This window comes from Myxine glutinosa, chromosome 1 (genome assembly GCF_964187855.1).
Source record: "Myxine glutinosa chromosome 1, kmMyxGlut1.1, whole genome shotgun sequence".
Lineage (NCBI taxonomy): Eukaryota > Metazoa > Chordata > Myxini > Myxiniformes > Myxinidae > Myxine > Myxine glutinosa.
The window spans coordinates 316,118,252-316,142,120 of NC_136261.1; the positions used below are offsets into that span (position 1 = coordinate 316,118,252).

The following is a 23,869-nucleotide window of genomic DNA, read 5'->3' on the forward strand; positions in this document are numbered from 1 at the left end:
TCCGCTTCGAAAACGTTAGTCCGCTGCAGCGGATAAGCGGATAAGCGGACTTTCGAAGCGGACCGCCCACCTTTGATGTATATATGTATATATATGTATATATATGTATATATATGTATATATATGTATATATATATATATATGTATATATATATGTATATATATGTATATATATGTATATATACTTATATATATATATATATATATATAATTATATATATATATATATATATATATATATATATATATATATATATATATATATATATATATATATATATATATATTGTTGTGCATTTGAGAATTGTGTTTTTTTTGTGTGTAAATATCACCCTCCGTGTTGTGTGTAAAGGTCAAAGGTCGTCCCTTAGTTAGTCCATATACAATCACGTAGCAAATCATAGATTTCCCTTTTCAGTAGTTATCTCCTTATTATGTGTATTAGTTTAAGGCTCTGTCTTCCACTAATTGACACTGCATTGCACCGAATTGAAATAAGGTAGATTCCCTTCCAATTCCCCATTTGTCAGCAATTGCCAACTGCACTCCACCATTAGCCACGAGGTAATTTCGGAGAAGAAAGGCGTGTTTCCGCCATCGTCATCGGAAGGTGGAGCCAGCGAGCCCCCACCCGTCAATCAGGACTGGTGAGATACCAGCACGGGCGTGACGCGGGTTGATAGCGAGGCGCGATATAAAAGCGCCCGCGCAAGCCTTTGGAGGGGATGCGGCAGAGGAGTCTTTGGGAAGCACGCGACGCACCCCCACCTGAGACGATTGAGGAAGTGGATGACCAAGGGAGCCCCCACGAACCAATGAGCTTGGAGACCATTGCCGTTTTGACCATGGCAGCTTGAGCGGTGACGGCAGCTGCAGCCACAAAGCAACGTCGCCGTACGAGAGACGGTTGAGGAGAGTCGGCGGCTGCTCAACTCAGGCCGCGATCATACCAACCACCCGCATCCTCCCTGCCTTGTGATCCCGCCTCGTCCGTCCAGCCATTCCTCTGCTCCAGCTGAACCTTCCTCTCCTTCCATTCCTTCATTCCTGCCTTCATCCCCCGTGTAAGTGTGCTTGTAGTCTGTCTTTTGTCTTGTCCTGGGGTGAAGTAAGACCGTTTAGTTAAGCTAGTGTTGTACTGTGTCCTTCTGGTCCGTCCCTCTTTCTGCCTTTATTTTATTATCCTTCCTCCTCCTTGGTTTCTTTTGAATTGTAAATAGTAGTAATAAATTATATTTGTATTTCCTACTTCTGTCTTCTTCTTCTTCACATCCGTCGATTTTGTGATTTCCCTCATTGAAAACCTGTGGCGCGATCTTGGCCAACGTTCAGGATCGGGTTAGTCTCTGCTAATGGTTCGTGCCGCGGTTGCTAGACCGCTCGGCAATTAACATCTGTCCGCGGTTACGAACGAGGTTGTGCACCTGCCTCTTCGGGGGTAGCTGTGCAACTTCAGGACTCACGTCGGTCAGTCAAAGACAAGGGGGTTGATCCCCCCTTGATAAGGGGAAAAAGGCCGACGGAGAGATCCGTAACAAATTGGTGCCAGGAGTGAGATTCTGACCCGAAGTGCGCGTAACGCACTCAAAATTACGAGTGGTACAAAATTCTATTTAAAACATCCAAATTCGAAATCGCGCCATGGATGATCAAGGCGACCGGATGCCGGTGGGGGAATTAGAAGAGGGGTTCGGGGTAACCCAGGACCACAGGGGGGAAATGGAGGAGGAGAGCAATGAAGATGTGGTTGCGGGGGTAGCAGGTGCACAAGATGGCACCTCGCGCACGAGGTTTCAGGCGCACAAAATGGTGCCTCGCACGTGGTCACGGCAGTCGAGCCCGCGTTGTCAACGGTCTGGGATCCATTTCTTGCAAATTTGTCGAAATTTTTGACCCAATGGAATGAGGAAAACAAAATGTATGCCCAGGGCTCATATCCACCAGGGAAATTAACGACATGGGTGTTCAAATGACTAAGGAACTAAAAGAAATGAATGCAGAGTCAAAAAGGAAGATGGGGACCAATTTGGCAATGGGGGAGAACCTTGGGAGCAGATCGGCGAGCAGGTCCCAAGGGTTCACGATGAGGTAAAGCGACTCGAGAAGCGCTGGTTGAGCGAAGCGGAGAAAAGCGCGGGTAAAATGATGGGTATAGAGATCGCAACCCGGGGTATGGGGCAGCCGGCGACCGCTGAGGTCGAGGGAATTTTATTAAAGCCAACGGTCGTCGAGGTAAACAAAGAAATAATGGGTATAGTTGAAATTGAAAAGACGACGGAGGTAGCCCGGGAATTGGAGGAAGGAATGGATTATGTGCAAAGTCCGTATTCACATCCTGATGCCGTACTTGCTAATCCTTATAAAGATTTGCAGGTGCGCGTGGAGAAAAGGATCCCCCAGGTGAGTCATGCTGTATATTGTGCGGGGAGATTTTGCAGGAGGATGTTTGGCGCAGAAAGAATTTTCGCGCGCTTGGGATCGAGAAAGCATCCGGGCGTTGGTGAAGGGTCCCCTGTGAGTGGAAATGGCGCGCTTGTGGAAACAAGTGTGCATCGGGGAATGAGCGTGTTACAAAGCGCGAGTGTGAAACCGAGTGCGAGCGAGAATGCACGTCGGGGTGTACGGAGTGTGACGGAGTGGAGTACGGAGTGGAGTGAGAATGAAAGACAATTTTCGGAACAATTGATTTACCAGTTAATGAGATGCTATGAAAGTCGCATGAAATTTAATGATAACATGACTCTCACATAGAAGTCATAGGACGAAGCTGAAGGGAAAGGTGTATGCTGCATGTGGGAGGATGTGTGCGTGTGTGCAAGGAAGGCTGGAAAGGGCGGAAATGCGAATGGTTCGGTGTTGTGGAAAGTGTGACACGGAGAGTGAGTTGGTGGTGGTGCAAGTGCGAGAGGGCACATCGGAGCACGAGTGTGAAACCGAGTGCGAGCGAGAATGCATGTCGGGGTGTACGGGGTGTGACATGGAGAGTGAGTTGGTGGTGGCGCGAGTGCGAGAGGGCATATCGGAGCGCGAGTGTGAAACCGAGTGCGAGCGAGAATGCACGTCGGAGGGTCTGTGCGAAGCAGAGTGTACGGAGTGTGACACAGAGAGTGAGTTGGTGGTGGCGCGAGTGCGAGAGGGCACATCGGAGCGCGAGTATGAAACCGAGTGCGAGCGAGAATGCACGTCGGAGGGTCTGTGTGAAGCAGAGTGTACGGAGTGTGACACAGAGAGTGAGTTGGTGGTGGCGTGAGTGCGAGAGGGCACATCGGAGCGCGAGTGTGAAACCGAGTGCGAGCGAGAATGCACGTCGGAGGGTCTGTGTGAAACAGAGTGTACGGAGTGTGACACGGAGAGTAAGGTGGTGGTGGAACGTGTGCGAGGAAGCACACCTGAGTTGGTTGTGGCGCGGGTGTGGGAGAGCCCATTGAAGCGCGTGAGTGGGTGGATGCGAGAGTGCACACCTGTAGTGAGTGTTATGGAGGACATAACGGGAGAGTGTGCACAAGAGGATGCACGAGAAAGGGGTGTAATGGACGGGTGTATGATTACAGAGTGTGCTGTCGAGAGTAAGGGTGAATGCGTGACCGAGTGTGGTGGTGAGAGTAGTGAGAGTGACACGGAGCACGAGTTGGTTGTGGCAGGTGAGAGAGGATGCACACCTGGAATGGAAGGATGCACACCTGGAATGGTCGAGCGCGTGTGGGAATGCACACTTGAGTTGGTAGTGAAGCACGTGATTGGGTGTGCGGAGGAGAGCACACCCGTGGTTGTCACAGAGGATGTGACCAAGGAGTGGGCGCGAAGAGGTGTGTTGGTGAGGTGTGCGAACGACGAGTGTGTAACCGGGAGTGCGGTGGTGGAATGGACGGAGTGTGTGGAATGTACGGGCGGCGTTGGAACGCCGGGTTTGGTGAGTGTGAAAAGGGTAGCGTATGCGTGTGAGCCTGCAGGTGAAGCATCGACGTTGACCGGGGCAGCGTTTAGGGTGACGGATAGCCGAGGCGAGCACTCGGGGTGCGGTGCGCTTTGTTTGCAGCGAGGACCGGCCGGGACCGTAAGCGCGTCGCTCTTCGGAGCGTCGTGCGCGATTCGGGCCGGGTCCCGCACTGAATGGTCGGTGCCGCGTCAGAGCGGCGATCGGCGTGATTCCGGGGGAGGGGGGCCAGGTAGGACCTTCGCCCCCTCGTGGGGACGGGTTTCCAACCGGGCGAGATTGAGCCATCGGGCCAGAGGCCGCAAGGTTCCGCGCCGAGATGGTGCGTGGAATCTCGGCCCGACCAAACCGCCTCCCTTGAACCGAATGCCGGACAGATTCAACCTGCAGGCAAACAAACCACCCGAATTCATTGCTCGGCTTTGCGAAGCCGAGTTTTAATGATGTGACGACGCACCGAGGCTCAGATATAGCGGACTGTGATGGTAATAGTGTTTTGGACCCGACATTTTGGGATAGGGAATTTGTGATTGGTTGAAAGCTGATGACAAAATTGATAATGATAGTAGAAGATACCTGATGTGGTGGGATGGCAACTCTGCCATCCCTCGCACAAACGGGGGGCACATGAGCAATAGCTATGGGGTTATGGCAGTGAAAACTAGCCCGGGAGGGTTAGGATAAAGTGTGTAGGGATCTAGAGATGACCATAGGTAACGGTGAGGTTAAGTAGCAACATTGGACAGGTAGTGGGGACATAGAGAGGGTAGTTGGATTATAATGACGAGGGAGCGCAATAATGTAAGGGGCGACGGGGAAGCGCGAGTTTCAGAGGGGAGTAGTCAGATCAGATGATGCCGTGTGTTTGTTTGAGAATTGAAAGTGTATGCGGAAGTGTATTGTGAAAAGTGTATGAGTGAGTAATAGTGAGTGAGAGTATTGATATCGAGCAAATGAGGAATTGCGGGGCAATGCTCGGGAGGGGATTGTGAGTTGTATTGAGCATGGAGGTGTATGGAGCAGTGCATGAGTGAGTAATTGGTGATTGAGTGTTGTGTTAAGCAAATGGTCCTGGAGGAGGGAGGGTGCAGGAAGCACCAGGTGTGATGGCACAGGTGTGCAAATACAGGTGTATGGAGAATGGTTGTGGGGAATACATGGAGTATGGAATATATGGAGTATGGAATGGATGGTCGTGGAGTGAGTATAGTGGAAACTGTGGAGTGGAGTGGATGGTGCGAAGGTGTGGATGGGGGAAAGGAGGATGGACCCCATCACGAATACCTGGGGAGGGTAGTTTAAGAGTTAGGTAGAGGGAGTAGGTAAATTGTGGTTGGATATTGGCATCTGTGGTGCGTGGTGGAAGAATGGTGTTTGGATGGGTGCATTAGTGACGTGGAAATGGCTGGGCGTGTGGCCTGTTAGTATGTGTAGTTGAATGGGCACTCCACCACTGTGAGGATGTCGGCCAGGTGAGGCCGCAGGTGGTCTCTGGGAGCCGTTAGAGTTGTGGATGGGGCCCGAGGATCCGGAGGACAGACCCGGGTAGCCCAGTGCCAGAGAGGGCACCGAGTGGGGAGAGCGCCAGAGGGCCTTCTCCAGTTAGATAGGTAGGGTGAGGAGCAGGTAAGCTCGGAGGCAACTACGGTGGTGGAGGTGTGCAGGTGGGTAGACCTGCTGGGAGAGCGACACGACTCAGCCCGGAAATTGTGCAAAGGCACAGGGAGTTGAATCGGGGGAGTGAGACCCCAAATTGATGAAGCACCACAATTTGGTCAATGGGAATTTGGTTCTTAAAACCGCATAGAGTAAGTTGGCCAATGGATTGGCAGGGAAAGACCCCGGGTAGTGTAAAGTGTGTTAATGTCATTTAGAAGACTAGGGCATGCCCGTACTATATACTGTATATATCTAAAATTATATCCCCCCCCCTCTATTTACATGAAATGGTTTGGTCCATTCGCAAAGCCAAAGCGAACGGCTTGCGAGTACGGTGACAATCCCCCCCCTCTATTTACATGAAATGGTTTGGTCCAAAGCGAACGGCTTGCGAGTACGGTGACAATCCCCCCCCCCCCCCCTCTATTTACATGAAATGGTTTGGTCCAAAGCGAACGGCTTGCGGAGTTTGGTAAAGAAATCGCCATAGCTCGGTAACTACTTGTCCGATTAATATGAAACCTTGAAAAGGCACATCCTCGGGTCCCCAGCAATATACCTGGCAAGTTTAAAGTATATCGGACCCGTGGTTGTCGAGAAACAGCGGTCACAGACAAACATACAGACATACATACACACAGAGATTACTGGAATTATAGATAGATAGTTAGGATTGAAATCTCCTCGCACCATCTACATCCACTCACCTGAGGTGACAAAGCTCCGCACCATATTTTTTTTATATATTTTTTTGTATACAAGATCGAGGCTCGTGAAAGAGCTAACATTAATCACACAAAAAGACAAACCGACACACAAAACACAAAAAACAAGGGGAGCGGCAGACAAGATGGGGAGAGAGGGGTAAGGACACAAACACAACATTTGAGAGCAGGGACATCGGGAGGACTTGGGGGGAGGTGTGCAAGGACTCTGGGGTGAATTACCGGGGGTAGAAAAGATCAAGGTTTTCGATGGGGGAAGATAAGAGATGGTGGTGAACAGCTGTTTTAAAGACCTGGAGGGAGGAGTGGGATTGAAGGGAGTGGGGGAGTTTGTTCCAGAGGCGGGAGAAAAGGGGAATGAAAGAGTGAAGGTGAGCAGAGAGCCTAGACTTTGGCAGTTTAACCATAAGAGGGTTGTAGGCAGATCTTGTGCGACCTGAAGGAATATTGGGGGGACAGAGCACAGAGAGAGCTGGGGGAGCAAGGCCGGAGAGGAGTCGGTAGAAGACAGAAAGACCACCAACCTGCCTGCGGTGAGTGAGTGAAAGGCCCTCGGAGTTGACTTCATCGCAGGAGATTCCAATGATTCTGAAAGCTTTGGCCTCAACAGCGTGAAGCCGAGCAAGGTGTGAGGCAGGAGCACCAGCCCAGAGGGGGGAACAGTATTCCATTGAGCTGCGGATGAAAGCCTTGTATGTGGTGAGGAGCTCAGGTGTGCCAAGGAAGGACTTCGCATGACGGAGGATGCCCAGTCGGCGACTGGCTTTGGAGGCCAGCTTGGAAATGTGGTTTTCCCAAGAAAGATCATGGCAGATAGTGAGACCCAAAAGCTTGAGCGACAGAACTTCTTGGAGAGGATTGTTGAGAAAGTAGATGGGAGGGTTTTCCAGTCGGTCCTTTCGGACAGACATTGTAAGAGTGTGAGATTTGTCAGGATTGAAAGACATGTTCAACTTGTTTGACCAGTCTGTGATTTTGTCCAGGTCTGCAGAGAGTGAGGAGGCTGCAGACTGCCGATCTGAAGGATGAGGAATGGAGCGGCAGATAGTGGAGTCATCAGCAAAGAGATAGAGAGGATTTTCCAGAGAGTCAGAGAGATCATTGATGAAGACCAGAAATAGCACAGGGCCCCGAACACTACCTTGGGGAACTCCAGCCAGAACAGGCAGGGAAGATGAGAGAAATCCATTCAGGGCCACACGTTGCCTACGACCAGAGAGGAAATCCGCAAGCCATGAGTGGAGATTTCCCTGAATACCATAGGAGGTGAGTTTGGTGAGCAGAGCTGGGTGCCAGACCGTATCGAAGGCACGTGATATGTCGAGTGAGACAGCTCTGATTTCCTGTTTGGCATTGAGGACCTCCATCCATTGTTGAGACAGCAGAAGCAACATGTCCAGAGTAGAATGACCTGGTCTGAATCCAAATTGATGATCAGAGATCAAGCCATTGGAGAAGAGGAAGGATTTGATATCCGAAGCAATGATGGATTCCATGACTTTGCTGATAATTGGGAGCAGGCTGATTGGTCTGTAGTTGCAAGGATCTGTTTTTGCACCTTTTTTGTGTAAAGCGGTAATGTTTGCTGATTTACAAGATGCTGGCAGATGACCTTGAGCAAAAGAGAGGGTGAAAAGAACAGAGAGAGGGTGAGATAGAGCGGCAGAGCAGGATTTTAGGACCCGAGGGCTGATGCCATCTGGTCCAGTTGCAGAATCAGAGTCGAGATTTGATAAAAACTTCTCCACCTTGTCAGGAGAGAAGGACACAGAGTCCAGGAGCAGTTGGGTTCGACTGGGAAAGGTGGGAACAGAGAGAGATGGGTTTGGGACACAGGATTTTGAGGCAAACACAGAGTTGAGGCATTCGGCTTTGTCATGTGTGGTGTCAACTGTGTAGCCATTTGAGGTAAGGGAGGGGATGGAGGGGGAACAAACACCAGAAACGGATTTGACCAGACGCCACCAGGATTTGGAGGAAGGAGACAGGTTTGAGAGTTCAATCTTGAGTGTGGAGAGATAGTGCTTCCTGGCACTCCTGAGGGTAGAAACACACTTGTTTCGAGCTTGGTGGAAGGAACTGAGATTGCCTTCAGTTGGATTTGCCTTCCAAGACGCAAAGGCAAGTTGTTTCAGGGCAACTGCCTCACCACAAGATTCAGTGTACCATGGACCGGAGGAAGGGTAAGACAACTGAAGACGAGATGGGATAAATCTGTGCATGAGAGAGAGCAGTTTGCTTTGGAAGAATTCCCAGGAAGAATTGATATCAGAGGCATTAGAGATGGGAGACCAGTCCAGTTGATTGATGGCTGCTTGCAGACCGTGCCAGTCGGCCTGAGTGAAATGCCAGACTCGTCGGCGCTGAGGAGGCTCTCTGAGAATGGTCAGTGAGATGTCCACTTTAACAAGCACATGATCAGAAGAACCGATTGGAGCAGAAGAAGAGCAGCAGACATTTGCAGGGAAGTTAGTCATAACCAAGTCCAGAAGAGAAGATACTCCATTGACTGAGATCCGGGTCGGGAAATTGACAGATTGTGTCAGTCCCAATGAGTCGCAGAAGTCCTTTGCTGAGGTGCCATGGCTGGTGAGAGATGAACCCACACCCAGCCAGCTGGCATGATGACAGTTGAGGTCGCCACATATGAGGAAGAGAGAGTTTGGATGAGTTGATAGAAGTTGGTCCATGTTGTCCGACAGAGAAATGTAAATGGAGTCATCACTGTTTGGAGGATGGTACAGAACACATATGAACAAAAGGTGGCAGCGGAGGGGAAGCCGTAGCCAGAGGTACTCCTGTGGGTGGGGTGGAGAGAGGGCAGTGCAGGGAGAGTGAGGAAGAGAGTTTTTGATAAAGACAGCCACCCCACCACCAGGACGAGGCTCAGGTCTATCGTACCGGAGGAGGGAGTAACCAGGAAGAGATATTAAGGAATCAGAGACATCTTGAAGGAGGAAAGTTTCTGTTAAGCAGATCAAGTCTGGATTTTCAGAAGCAACCTGAATGGAGAGATCAATCAGGTTTGAGCGAAGGCCCCGGATGTTTCAGGTCCATACCGTTAGTGAGGAGAGAGGGGGAGCATCGGGTGCAGGACAGGGGAGGGGAGGGGTAGGGTCAGATGAAGGGTGAGAGGGGGATGTAGGAAGAGCAGTTGATAGTGTGTCAGAGATTACAGAAGAGTTACAAGAAAGGGAAGGATGAGGAGGACGAAAGGTTTGATGGTGAGGGAATGAGGCACAGTGAGAGTTTGTTTGAGGGGGGGGGGGGGCAGAGGAAAGTAGAAGGTTGGGGGAGGTGGAGGTATGACATAGAAGGGAGACGAAGTGGGGAGGAGGCAGCTTTGAGAAGGAAGTGGGAGGAGGGAGAATTTGGGAGGGATGGTTGGGGGGGAGATTTGAAGGGGAGGGGCAAGGGGGAAGTTTAGAAAGTGGATGATTAATGAAAGATGAACATATATAACAAATTGGGTTTGTTGTGATTTTCAAGTTAGCGATTCGTTTAAGAACGATGGAGGAGGGATGGAATGAATGAGAATTTAGAGCATGGAGTGATTTGGAATCATAAGAGATTGAATATTTTTTTGAAATGGAATGAGTTGAAGAGGAAATTGAAAGGAGCCTTTTAAATAACAAGAAAAACAGCGTGTTGTAATAAACCACTGAATAAAACACTGAAGGGGATAGTTGAAACATATTTAAACAGAACTGTGAAGAACAATCTTATATTCACAAAAATACCAATGGGGGGAGGAAGCCTAGAGCGATGACCACGAGTCACTTGAACAGGGCAAAAGGTGGAAGGCAAGCGGAAAATGGGGGCGGGGCGAGACAGCGCACGTGGGCAGAGGCAAAAGCACACGAGGAGAAATGGGAAATAAAAGTTTTTTTTGTTTGTTTTTTTGTTTGTTTTGGGGGGGGGGGGGGTGGGGGTTACAACGTTAGACAAATAGTAGATGTTTGGTGAAGCTTGGTGGAGAAGGGGAATATCAAAAAAGCTAGCAAAACAGCGAAGGAAGGAACAACCTTCGACGGGGGAAGCCTGAGGCTGCAAGGCCTTGCTCGCGACGCGGCAAACAAACGATTAATTTATGAAAGATAAACACCGAGAAACTTCCAAGGGGGACACTACAAGTTCACACACCGAAAGATAAATACACGTTTCGACAAAATACAATTGTGAACAGACTTAACTTTGAAAAACGTGGAGCAACCATGCCATGGTTGGTTGGTTTTATTATTTTTCTGTGCAAATGTTTGGAATGTGAGACGCATCATGACGTGGGTGTGACATTGTGCTTGTTGTTCCATCTCTCCCTCCTTATGAGGATTGATGATGAATTGGGGATGGCAAATTTTGGTTAGTGGGATTGTGGGGACGAATTTGGTATAGGGGAGGTATGGGGAAGACGTGACGGTAGCGACGAATTTGTAAATGTGTAGATTTTTTTTGTGCACATATGGGGTAAGGGCAAGGGTAGTGTAGGTCACATGTGGGGGGCGTACGGTAGGGACGAGCTTTCTCACTTCACTCTCCGTACGCACCTCATTCTGCATTGCCTGTTTTGATGTGTACCCTTGTGACCTTACCCCTCGCTCACCTGTCTTCTGTTCCCCTGTCTCCCACCCAAGGACTGTGCTCTCTGGGCACCGAGGGGAGCGTGCGGGAGTCCGCCATTGTGTGCCAGAACCCCCGCAACCAGCTGCCTGCATCGATGCACCACTAATGGACCACATGTCTGTGGCTGAGCACCACTCATGGACCCCATGGGTTGGGGCATGGCCCCTCTGCTGGAACCGGCCATGAAGGCCCGAGATCTTGCTGGCGGACCTTGGTAACATGGCACCTATGCCATACAGGTGAACCACTCATAGTCGGCCCTGTGGGCCATAAATAAAACACAATGGACACGTTCTGTGCTTGTTTTTATTATTGCAAATAGGCCGCCAGCAAAGAAGAAAGACAACATCTGGAAGAATGACAATAGCCAGCAGAGGGAGCCAAAGAGCAAGACACCAACAGGGGGTTGTTATTTTTGTCATGAACTGTGATGACTGTGCACTGGTTGGTGCTTTTGGTGCTTTATGGTGTTTTGGTGCGTTTTTGGTGCTTTATGGTGCGTCGATGCAGCGCAGGCTGTCTCCCCCCCAAAAAGAACAATCACCGGTCCTGGGTTAGTTTTGTAAATACCAGCGTCAATTGTAAATAATGCTCCCCACCGTAAATGTGTAGTTTGAAGACAATTCCGCAATTCGGTTATCCTGTGGGCGTAAATCTGTTAGGCAGGGTGCAATGCAGCAGAGGGACATACTTATTTGTGTTTTAAAACTGTCACACTCAGGGTCAGGGTAAATGTAGAGGGAACTACACCTACGTGCCACACTAAAGGTACAAGTTTAATAGGCCCGGGCCATACCTAAGCGGATGAGGGTGCAGTGTTGTGGATTTGAGAATTGTGTTTTTTTGTGTGTGTAAATATCACCCTCCGTGTTGTGTGTAAAGGTCAAAGGTCATCCCTTAGTTAGTCCATATACAATCACGTAGCAAATCATAGATTTCCCTTTTCAGTAGTTATCTCCTTATTATGTGTATTAGTTTAAGGCTCTGTCTTCCACTAATTGACACTGCATTGCACCGAATTGAAATAAGGTAGATTCCCTTCCAATTCCCCATTTGTCAGCAATTGCCAACTGCACTCCACCATTAGCCACGAGGTAATTTCGGAGAAGAAAGGCGTGTCTCCGCCATCGTCATCGGAAGGTGGAGCAAGCGAGCCCCCACCCGCCAATCAGGACTGGTGAGATACCAGCACGGGCGTGACGCGGGTTGATCGCGAGGCACGACATAAAAGCGCCCGCGCAAGCCTTTGGAGGGGCTGCGGCAGATGAGTCTTTGGGAAGCACGCGACGCACCCCCACCTGAGACGATTGAGGAAGTGGCTGACCAAGGGAGCCCCCACAAACCAACGAGCTTGGAGACCATCGCCGTTTTGACCATGGCAGCTTGAGCGGTGATGGCAGCTGCAGCCAGAAAGCAATGTCGCCGTACGAGAGACGGTTGAGGAGAGTCGGCGGCTGCTCAACTCGGGCCGCGATCATACCAACCACCCGCAACTTCCCCGCCTTGTGATCCCGCCTCGTCCGTCCAGCCATTCCTCTGCTCCAGCTGAACCTTCCTCTCCTTCCAGTCCTTCATTCCTGCCTTCATCCCCCGTGTAAGTGTGCTTGTCGTCTGTCTTTTGTCTTGTCCTGGGGTGAAGTAAGACCGTTTAGTTAAGCTAGTGTTGCACTGTGTCCTTCTGGTCCGTCCCTCTTTCTGCCTTTATTTTATTATCCTTCCTCCTCCTTGGTTTCTTTTGAATTGTAAATAGCAGTAATAAATTATATTTGTATTTCCTACTTCTGTCTTCCTCTTCTTCACATCCGTCATTTTTGTGATTTCCCTCAATGAAAACCTGTGGCGCGATCTTGGCCAACGTTCAGGATCGGGTTAGTCTCTGCTAATGGTTCGTGCCGCGGTTGCTAGACCGCTCGGCAATTAACATCTGTCCGCGGTTACGAACGAGGTTGTGCACCTGCCTCTTCGGGGGTAGCTGTGCAACTTCAGGACTCACGTCGGTCAGTCAAAGACAAGGGGGTTGATCCCTCCTTGATGAGGGGAAAAAGGCCGACGGAGAGATCCGTAACAATATATATATATATATTGTAATATACAGACTTGGCATTTAATATGGAATATTTTTTTTGTGGGAGTGAACTTACTTTTCAAGATGACTTACAACCAAAAGTTCATTGGAATTATGTTGAAATTATTCTAGATTTTGTTAATGTGACCTTTAAAAGAAACAAAAACCACATTTGACATTTCGAAGCAAATAAATTGATCCTTGAAAGTGATGAAAACTGATATCGAACTCAATTCACGGACAGTACGGTGTTAAACTTCTTTGCATTTTCCAGAAGTATCTCTTTATTTTGCACATTAGCCCAAATTTTTTTTCAACAAAAACAAAAGTTAAATTACGACTGGGATTACGGACAGTAAAATTGCAATTCAGTACTTCGTGTAACCCCCACGAGCATTCAGGAGAACACGTACACGTTGAGGCATGCTGTTCACGAGATTTACCAAGGTTTGGACAGGAATCACTTGCCATGCAGTTACAATAGCCTGCTGCAATTCACGCACAGATGCAGGCTGCTGGTCCAAGTTGTCGATTTGACACGTTAATTCTGCCCACAAGTTCTCTATCGGATTCATATCCGGGGACATGGCAGGCCACTCCATATGCTCTACACCACGGTCAGCAAGAAAGTGTTGGATCATGCGAGCACGATGAGGCCGTGCATTGTCAACTTGGAAGACAAATTTTCCTCGAAAGGCTGCACGAACAAATGGAAGCAATGTTTCTTCCAGAATGGCCCTGTGCTTGAACTGGTTCAGGTTTCCATTCAGAACAACCATGTCAGTTTTGCCCCCTGCATGAAAAGCAGCCCAAACGGTCACCCCACCACCTCCAGCTTGGACTCGTGGCACTATACAATCTTCGTTGTAGGCTTCATGCACTTGTCTGCGCACTGGGATGTGGCCATATTGACGATAGACCAGAAATCTAGACTTGTCACTGAAGATCACGTGATTCCAGTGTCCTGGCTGCCATTGACGGTGCTCTCTGGCCCACTGCAATCGGCGCTGGCGGTGTTGTCTGGTCAGACGTGGCTTTCTCAGGGGACGCCTGGCACGATAGCCTGCTTGAACTAGTCGTTGGTTGACTAGCCTTCTGGATACAGGCACATTTGTCAGTTGCTGCCACTCAGCCCTAAGCCGATTAGCTGACTTGGTACGGCCATTGCGGACTAACCGGTGCAGCTGGCGATCATCCCTCCTTGTGGTTCTGCGGGGACGTCCTGACCTCGGTATTGGAGTAGGGACACCCCTCTGAGCATTTCGTTTCAGGATCTTTGACACCTGACCTTGAGTGATGCCATACTGCCGAGCAATAGCATGCTGTTTCATGCCGGAATTTTGTAAAGCCACCACTAAATGACAAACAGCATTGTCGAGTTGACGGACCATCACCAGGGGAAGCGGCAATAACTTTTGTAGACGTGCAGCAGTTGTTTTCCACGAATACAGAACGCAACAACCCTTATATACCCGATTGTGAAGCCAATCGTCAAATGTACCTGTCCGTACATTTTGTCACGCCACCTGTGATATAATCCTGTTATTGACTTCTTGCTGCGACAGACAATCAGTGACATGGTTCTTTTAACAAAGAAATCACCGAAGCGTAAAATAAACTCACCAGATTGATATACCGAGTTCAGAAAGTAAACCCAAGTCAAGAAAAAAATATATTCCATATTAAATGCCAAGTCTGTATGTAGAGACCGTAACAATATAAATAAATAAATAAATATATATATATATATATATATATATATATTGTCGCGCAACTGCGATTAACATCAACGGTGCGGAGGCCGATTACGAGGCTTTAAACTCCCGAGGCGAAAACTCAATAGCGGATTCCAATCAAGCAAAGCGCGCAGGATGGAGGGGAACGACGAGAGCCCTGCAGCCTTACTTATTAAAATCAAACACCCAGGAAAACTGCGTTCAGATATATGTGTAAAAATAATACAAGGATTTATTAATGAAAAGTAAAGACAGTGAAAAAGCACGTGCCAGTAATAACTCTAATAAGAAGCCTAAATTGGGATCCCACACACAACAGATATCAAACACAATACGAGGGAGCTGAATACGAAAATAACACCTCTCGTCATGGAAAGTGTAAACGCGGAGTTCTGGCTTATCTGGCTCTAGTCGTCTTCAGTGTAACACGGCCCCGCGGCCCTCTCCGTCCGCCTCCGAGCGCCACCAGGCCTCGTCGGTTCAACGGCACATCACGAGCTCCCTTGCTCCAAAGGTCCAACGCAGGGCTGCACAAAGCAAGCGAACTCCACTCAACCAGGGACAGGAAAGACTCTCCAAACTCGGGATCGCACCGGGACTCTCTCAAGCCGTGAACTCCTTCGAACTCCACCCAACTCAACTCTCCTCGACTCTCTGGTCCAACTCAACTCAACTGTACTCGCGAAAATGGCGTCCTGCCCTACGTAATATCTCCGCCCGAAGACGTCACATTGGCGCACGCCCACTGCACCACCGCCGCTCCCGTCCCCGACTCTGTGGTCACTGCACATGCTATGCGAGGTGGGCAGGCCTTTTGGAGGTGTAAATCGTGGCGGCCAATTGTGGCGGTGTTTTTGGCCTGGTTTCCTGTCCGTTTTCTTCCGAAGTCATTGTCAGGGAAAGGAATTATTTAATGTTGCGCGAGGGACCTAACTAATGTTTATGTGGTTTGCAGTGCCATAATGGACAAAGGTTTGACTACTAGGTGAGACTCACAGGGGCGTCATCTTTAATCCCTCATTACTTCTCGAATCTCCTGGTAGATCCACAATCATACATCTTACCCCGACAAATGCCTAAACATGAAGAACTTATTACAGGTAGATTCCCTATCGCGACAGTCGAATACCTACCTATACAGATCTACCTGGCTCTAGATATTGCTTTACCCCCAGACATAACAACATATATATATATATATATATATATATATATATATATATATATATATATATATATATATATATTTTAATATATATATTGTTGCGGTTTTAGAACCCTCACTTGTAAATAATTACTTGTAAATATCCCATTATTAAAAGGTTAAAGGTTGCACCCCTAGTTAGTCCACAAGCAACACGTAGGCCACCATAGAACTTTAGTTATTTCATTATCATGTGTTTTAGATAAGGCCGTGTTTCCAATAGTTGAATCTGCGTTGCGTCAATCAAATAATATTAGGCCCATTCTGTCCATTTTGCGACCTCCCTCTCCAAATGACGCCATTACGCGCCCCTACAGTCGGTGCCTTAGCGTTCGCTCAAGCGCTGCCATAAACCATGCGGTCAGGCCCGAGGAAAAAGGGGGCGGAACACCAAGAAGAAGGTGTGGCCTGTCAACCAGCCATCAAAGGCGTGGCCGGTAAGCCCTCACCAGCCAACCAGGGCTGATGTAACATCACCGACAGGAGTGGCCTTGAGGCCCGCGTAGTGATCGCGTGGCGCGTTATATAAGCGCGAACGCAAAGCCCTTTGAGGGACTTGGTCGGGAGAGTGCATTGAAAAAGGACTCGTGCGAGAGCGGCGCTATTAACGGGACTTCTTTTGATGAGAGCGCGCATTGAGAGGACTGCGTGAAGAGAGATACGGCAGCACTCGAGTGGAAGGTTAGCAGTAAAAAGGACTCGGGTGGGAGAGAGCGCATTTGAACGAGTTTGGCTGGAGACGCGCTTATTAACGAACTTGTCCAGGAGCGCACACATATAGGACACCAGCCTCCCCCCCCCCCCCCGCCCCCCTCCGCTATATGTAAGGTCCAGTCGCATTCCAACGATACGCGGAGCTGCCTGCCGGGTTTTCGCCCGCTGGACTGGAGCCTCACCTGGAGCCGGACCTCACCACCGGACCCTCTACCTGGACCTTCCACCCTACCAGCTACAATCCCCGTGTGAGTGTGTATGTTTGTCTGGGGTATAGAATAAGACTGCTTTGAGACTGCCCTGTGTCCTTCTTCTTCTTCTTCCATTCTTGTACATTCTTTCCTTTCCTCTTTTTGTTTGTAATAAATTCACCTGTTCTTTCTGGTTTCGTCTTAATCCCTTAGATTTCGTCTTTTCTCAATTGAGTACCTGTGGCACGATTAGGAACCGCTCAGAATCGAGTTTAGTCATTGTTAACAGCTCGGATCGCGGATTGCTAACCGCTCGGCATTTTCCAACATCTCCGTGGTTTGAGCGGGAGTTATTCCCTCGTTTCCGGCCGGCGTTGGTACTTAGGTAGTAGTGAACCCCTAGGCCTAACAAACCCTATCTAACGCCGCGCCGGGAAGGATGTTATAACCTCCAGGACTCGGGACGGCCAGCTAAAAAGACAAGGGGATTAACCCCCCCCCCCCCTTGATAAGGGGAGCGCCGACCCCTGAGATCCGCAACAATATATATATATATATATATATATATATATATATATTTATATATATATCTCTCTCTATATATAAAGGAGGAGTGTCTGTGTGTCTGTCTGGATGTCCGCTTAAAACTCAAGAACTACACATCGGAGAAAAGTTTTGGACACAGATTCGGAATCAGCATAAAATCCCGGTGGTTTTAGGCTACGTTTTATTTTAATATCAATGGTTTAAAAAAACCGCGCCAGCTGCAATTCCATGGTGTAGTTTGTGGCGGCGCTAGACGTTCGGGGTGTATTGCAATGGTTTGTCGGGGTTGGCTGTGGGTCCAGAATAGCTCCAATTTCCTTTTGTGCTTCTACGTTTATTTTGATTCTTCTGTTACAACGCCTTCCTTAACTACCTTATATCCCCCCGACGAGGCCTCTACATAATTTCATGCGGCAGAATTTCGTGCATTTTGAGTGAAAGAAGTGAGACGAAGTTGAAGGAGGAAGAAGAGGCGCGATCACTCTGGAGGCCTTGATCGTGAGTGGAAATGGTGGGAATTGCGTTTGTATCGCAAAGTAAAGGATCTGCATTCATTTCTGAACTTGCATTGGTGTATTGTTATACATCTGCATTATTTTTCATAAAAAAACTTTATGTTGAACTTGAAGGCTCCAAGAACGGACTATATATATAGCCCTCATTGAGGTAAAAATAAAAGTAAAAATCCTGCTATCGCTTGCCAAGCTAGCCGTTCCCCTCTCCCCTCCCCTCGCCTCCTCCCCCTCCCTCCTCTTCTCCCCTCTCCTCCTCCCCCCTCCCTCCTCTTCTCCCTCTCCCCCCTCTTCTCCCCTCCCCCCCTCTTCTCCCCTCCCCCCCACTCCTCCCCTCCCCCCCACCCCCCCACTCCTCCCCTCCCCGCACCCTCTCCTCCCCTCCCCCCACCCTCTCCTCCCCTCCCCCCCATCCTCTCCTCCCCTCCCCCCCACCCTCTCCTCACCTCCCCCCCACCCTCTCCTCCCCTCCCCTCCCCCCCCACCCTCTCCTCCCCTCCCCCCACCCTCTCCTCACCTCCCCCCCACCCTATCCTCCCCTCCCCCCCATTCCCCTTCCCTCCCCTCCCGTTCCCCTCCCCTCCCCTTCCTCCTCCCCTCTCTCCTCTTCTCCCCTCACCTCCCCCTTCCTCCTCTTCTCCCCTCCCCCCTCTTCTCCCCTCCCCCCCTCTTCTCCCCTCCCCCCCTCTTCTCCCCTCCCCACCCTCTCCTCCCCTCCTCCCCCATTCCCCTCCCCATCCTCCTCCCCTCCCTTCCCCCGCCCGGCAATGCCGGGTACTTCCCATGGCCAGCTGTACGTGGGCTGCTCGAGGGTTGGAAAACCAAGCAATCTTTATGTCTTGGCACCAAGTAAGAAAACCAGAAATGTATACCAAGAGGTTTTGAGAAATTGAAAATTGACAAAACGTCATCGAGGAAATGTACTGTGATATTGCTCTAAAATATACATGTTCTTTTCATCATATATTTGTATTATTCTTATTCAATCCAGGCGAAGCCCCCCCTCCACTCCCCTCCCCTCCCCCCTCCCCTCCCCTCCCCTCCCACCCCTCCCCCTCCCCTCCCCTCCCCCCTCCCCTCCCCTCCCCCCTCCCCTCCCCCCTCCACTCCCCCTCCCCCTCCCCTCCCCCCTCCCCTCCCCCTCCCCTCCCCCTCCCCCTCCCCCTCACCTCCCCCTCCCCTCACCTCCCCCTCCCCCTCACCTCCCCCCTCCCCTCCCCCTACACCTCCCCCTACCCCCTCCCCCCACCCCTCCCCCTCCCCTCTCCCCTCCCCCCTCCTCCTCCCCCCCTCCCCCTCCCTCCTCTTCTCCCCTCTCCTCCCCCTCCCTCCTCTTCTCCCCTCCCCCCCTCTTCTCCCCTCCCCCCCTCTTCTCGCCTGCCCCCCTCTTCTCCCCTCCCCACCCTCTCCTCCCCTCCTCCCCCGTTCCCCCTCCCCATCCTCCTCCCCCTCCCTTCCCCCGCCCGGCAATGCCGGGTACTTCCCATGGCCAGCTGTACGTGGGCTGCTCGAGGGTTGGAAAACCAAGCAATCTTTATGTCTTGGCACCAAGTAAGAAAACCAGAAATGTTGTATACCAAGAGGTTTGAGAAATTGAAAATTGACAAAACGTCATGTAGGAAATGTACTGTGATATTGCTCTAAAATATACATGTTCTTTTCATCATATATTTGTATTATTCTTATTCAACCCGGGCGAAGCCGGGTACCTCAGCTAGTATATATACACAAAGAATTAAGTTAAGCACCCCCCCCGTTTTTTTACAACCTCGCACATTACAAGTTTGTTGTCGTCAAAACAGTGTAATATACCCATGATATTGCTATATTTTCTGGAGAAGTGATATTATGGTCACATAAAAACATAACAATCATGCCGTTTTCAATATTTTATTCTGAATAATTTAAGGTGAAATTTTTTGGGAATTTTAGGCATATTTTCACCTCAATTTAAGTATGGAGCTATAGGTCCATCACGGACAGTGTGGATGACGTTTATGTTTTCTAACGTACAGTCATTGTTCTGAGAAGACCTCTAGCGATCTTTGCGTCAATAACGTGTGTAGGACCCACGTGATCGGATCACTGACTCAACCAATCACTTTTTTTCACTTTGATCACTCAATTTCATCAATGGATAATTGCTAATGTCATACCAATCATTATTTGATCTCACATACCTTAGAATATATGCCAATGTATACATATACACAAAGAATATATATTAGGGGGTGCTTACCTTAATTCGTTGTGTAGGGGTGCTTAACTTAATTCTTTGTGTATATATATATACAGTGGAACCTTGACTTACGAGTGCCCCAACTTACGAGTTTTTCGAGATACGAGCCGTCGCTCGGGCGGTTTATTGCTTTGAGATGCGAGCCGAGATCTGAGTTACGAGCTTTCGCCACCCGGTCACGTGGTTATCTTGCCGTGCAAGTACAGTATCTCTGTCGTATAGCGCTGCATTTTTGTTTTCGCATGTTGGTTATTTTGAGTTTACGCCACCAGGTGGGTTCTGGTCACATGGTTATCTTGCCGTGCAAGTACAGTATCTCTGTCATATAGCGCTGCATTTTTGTTTTCGCATGTTGGTTATTTTGAGTTTACGCCGCCAGGTGGGTTCCGGTCACGTGGTTATCTTGCCGTGCACGTACAGTATCTCTGTCGTATAGCGCTGCATTTTTGTTTTCGCATGTTGGTTATTTTGAGTTTACGCCGCCAGGTGGGTTCCGGTCACGTGGTTATCTTGCCGTGCACGTACAGTATCTCTGTCGTATAGCGCTGCATTTTTGTTTTCGAATGTTGGTTATTTTGAGTTTACGCCGCCAGGTGGGTTCCGGTCACGTGGTTATCTTGCCGTGCACGTACAGTATCTCTGTCGTATAGCGCTGCATTTTTGTTTTCGCATTTTGGTTATTTTGGAAAATTTCATGTTCATGTCGAACATTTCATGTTCATGTTCATGTTTTCATGTTCATGCCATGCCAGGCCACAACTTGTTCAGAGTGCCGGCGATAGCTCGCCTTCTCTTTGTGGAAAACACGGTGAGATCCTTAACATCCAACAACTAATGGGACGCAAACGGGGCGCCCAGTTTAGCGGTACACACATTGATGAATCACCCTGCCTGTGCTTCACCCATGACAGGTTATAGCTGGGTCGGGATTCAAACCCAGGCTGGACAGTTTAGACTTTAGAGTCAAGTGTGCGTACCTCCAGTCCAGGCCATCCTGCCAACTTGTATGCTGCATACAGGTGAAATATAAAGCGCGAGATATTTTTATATATACTGTATATTAAAAAAAAAATTGGTGTGGTTTTTGGCGGGCTGGAACGGATTAATAGCATTTCAATGCATTTTAATGGGGAAATTTGATTTGAGAAACGAGCAATTTGAGTTACGAGCTCGGTCACAGAACGAATTAAACTCGTAAGTCAAGGTTCCACTGTATATATATATATATATATATATATATATATATATATATATATATATATATATATATATATATATATATATATATATATATATGTATATATATATATATATATATGTATATATATATATATATATATGTATATATATATATATATATGTATATATATATATATATATATATATATATATATATATATATATATATGTATATATATGTATATATATATATATTGTTACGTTTGTGGGGATAGGGGATGAAATACCATCGTGGAGATAGAACGGTATAAATTAGCATGGAACGTGGACGCGTAGACAGCCCATCTTGATGTACATCGGCAGGGAAAACTGAGCTTAAGAGTGTTTATGTGTCACCACACGGTGGGTGGTTTTGTGTTAGTTAAATAGGGTTTAAGGATAATTCCCAGTATGTAATTACTCCCGCTAGGGAGTAATGCATTCAATCGTGTCCGTCCGTGTGTGCGTGTGTTCGTGTGTTTGTGAACAAGATATCTGGAAAAGTTCCAAACGGATTTGGATGAAAGTTGGTGGGATGATTGCCCTTGGGATAAGGAAGATTTGATTAGTTTTTGGTGAAGCTCAGGAAATTATTCCGGATCCAGGAATTTTTTGAAGGATTGTTTAACATTGGAAGATAGGGCTCATTTTTTTTTAAACATTATCTACTATATATTCTATATTTAACATTGTGATATGAAAATAGTTTTCATATTTGTTGTAAATGTAGTTTAAACTCGTGGTTATGCATTAGAGCGGTGTATTTTGTTAGCAGCGTTGTCTTCAAGGTCCTTTTTTTTCTAATAAAGCCATATTCTGTCATTTTAAAACCATCAAAGTGTGTATTCGGTTTCCCTGTTTCATAAAATGTATCGGTTAATACGTATAATGCTTTGAAACTGTTTGTTTTTTTGTTGTTTTTTTTACCTCAGAAGAGATATTGTAGCGGCTACCGCTGGGTTTTCACAATCGCCTTGCACCTATCAAGGACGCGGAGCGATCACCATGCCGGGCTCGTCCAGGACGCCCGGGCAGGCTCGCCCTCAACTTGCCAGGCCGCAGCCAGGACGCTGGGCCACGCCCCCTCTCGCCTTTCCGGGGCAAACGCTCCGGGATAATATGTATATATATTGCTGCCCGATAAACGGGCTTTTCAGAGTGCCTGAGTGTTTGGTTTGATTAAAGCAACTCGGATGAATTCCAGCTTTTTGTCGCGTCCATTCTTCCGATCGACGTGGGAGCCCCAGCTCCTTCAATATCAACATTTACCTCAGCGAATGTCAATAGCGGTGTCAGTATTTGATGAACTTATAAAGACTTAGGTGACTTATAAGTGTGACCAGCATGTGCACGGGATTCTTCCCAGAAGAATCAGTGGTCACATTATCTTGTCCGACTTGAAATGAGCGAGTTTTGTTTTCACGTTTGGGCCAGTTTTACATGTTGTATCCCTAAGGAATGAAACGAACGTTTACCTGGCTGCTTACAATTTTATTTGAAGTCACACATGCCTCAAAATACACTCACCTATATGGAATTGAACGCTGAATCCGAAAATGTAAGTGAAATTGCCTTGTTTTTTAAAAAAACATTATCTTCTATATATTCTAAATATATATCTGTGCAGTGTCTGTCTTGTGTTGTCTTGTCTTGTGTTGTCACTGAACTACTCCCTCAAACTTTTGTGAAATCGTACTATTCCATCTTGACCCACGGCGGGAGTATGCGCTCTACTGAGTGGCGTTCTATTTGCCTCCTGTGATTTTTCCGGATCTTTTTACATTCACTTGGCCAGCCATGAAATCGGGTCCATTAAAACACAACAACCGACATATCGCCGACAGTATCCGGCCATTATGATCGGCAAGCGAACCCCGCCCTACTGCCCAGGGGTAATGGAACAGAGAGACCATGCCCCGAGCTTCCTGGTTGGTTGGAGTAATGGATGATTCAATAGCGCTCGGCGATTGGGGGCGTGACGTGAGAGCGAAAATGTTTGGGGTAAAAACGACGGTTGGACGAAGATTCGGGCTCTGTGGTTTTTGCGTGAGGAGGAAGGTTGGCCATCTTTGGTTTGCACCTGTGACTGGAATTCTGGCCTTTTTGGTACACTGTTGAAAAGAGGCAGGCTCTCGTGCTGACTTTCGGTGGAGGCGATCACTTTTTGTCCCTGGCTTGGCTGTTCCTGGCTCGTGTGCGAGCGTGAGAACCTTGCGGAGCTCGTGTGGACTTTTGTGATCGTGAGGAGGAGGTGTTTGGGGTTTGTGGGGTTATTTGTGCTTCGGACGGAGTGGGGACCAAAAGAGGACCGCCCGCACAAATTACCTCTTGTATATGGGCTGTGGAGAGCGACTCGGCACCATTGTTGGGCATTTCCCACGCGATCCGCTCGGGCCACTTTGTACTGCCGACTTCATTCAACGATCTCGTTGAGTAAGCTGAGTACCAGCCGACTCAACAATATAATTTATTTTATTTTATCATTCCCCTGTTGTGCATTTGTGTC

At 48.4% G+C, this 23,869-nt stretch overlaps 1 protein-coding gene across 1 annotated transcript in view; it reads right to left on the reverse strand.

The window, feature by feature from the left end:
- The window catches only part of LCT (lactase), a gene marked incomplete in the record, with an annotated part of 262,995 nt that overhangs the window by 172,536 nt on the left and 66,590 nt on the right, over positions 1-23,869 (reverse strand).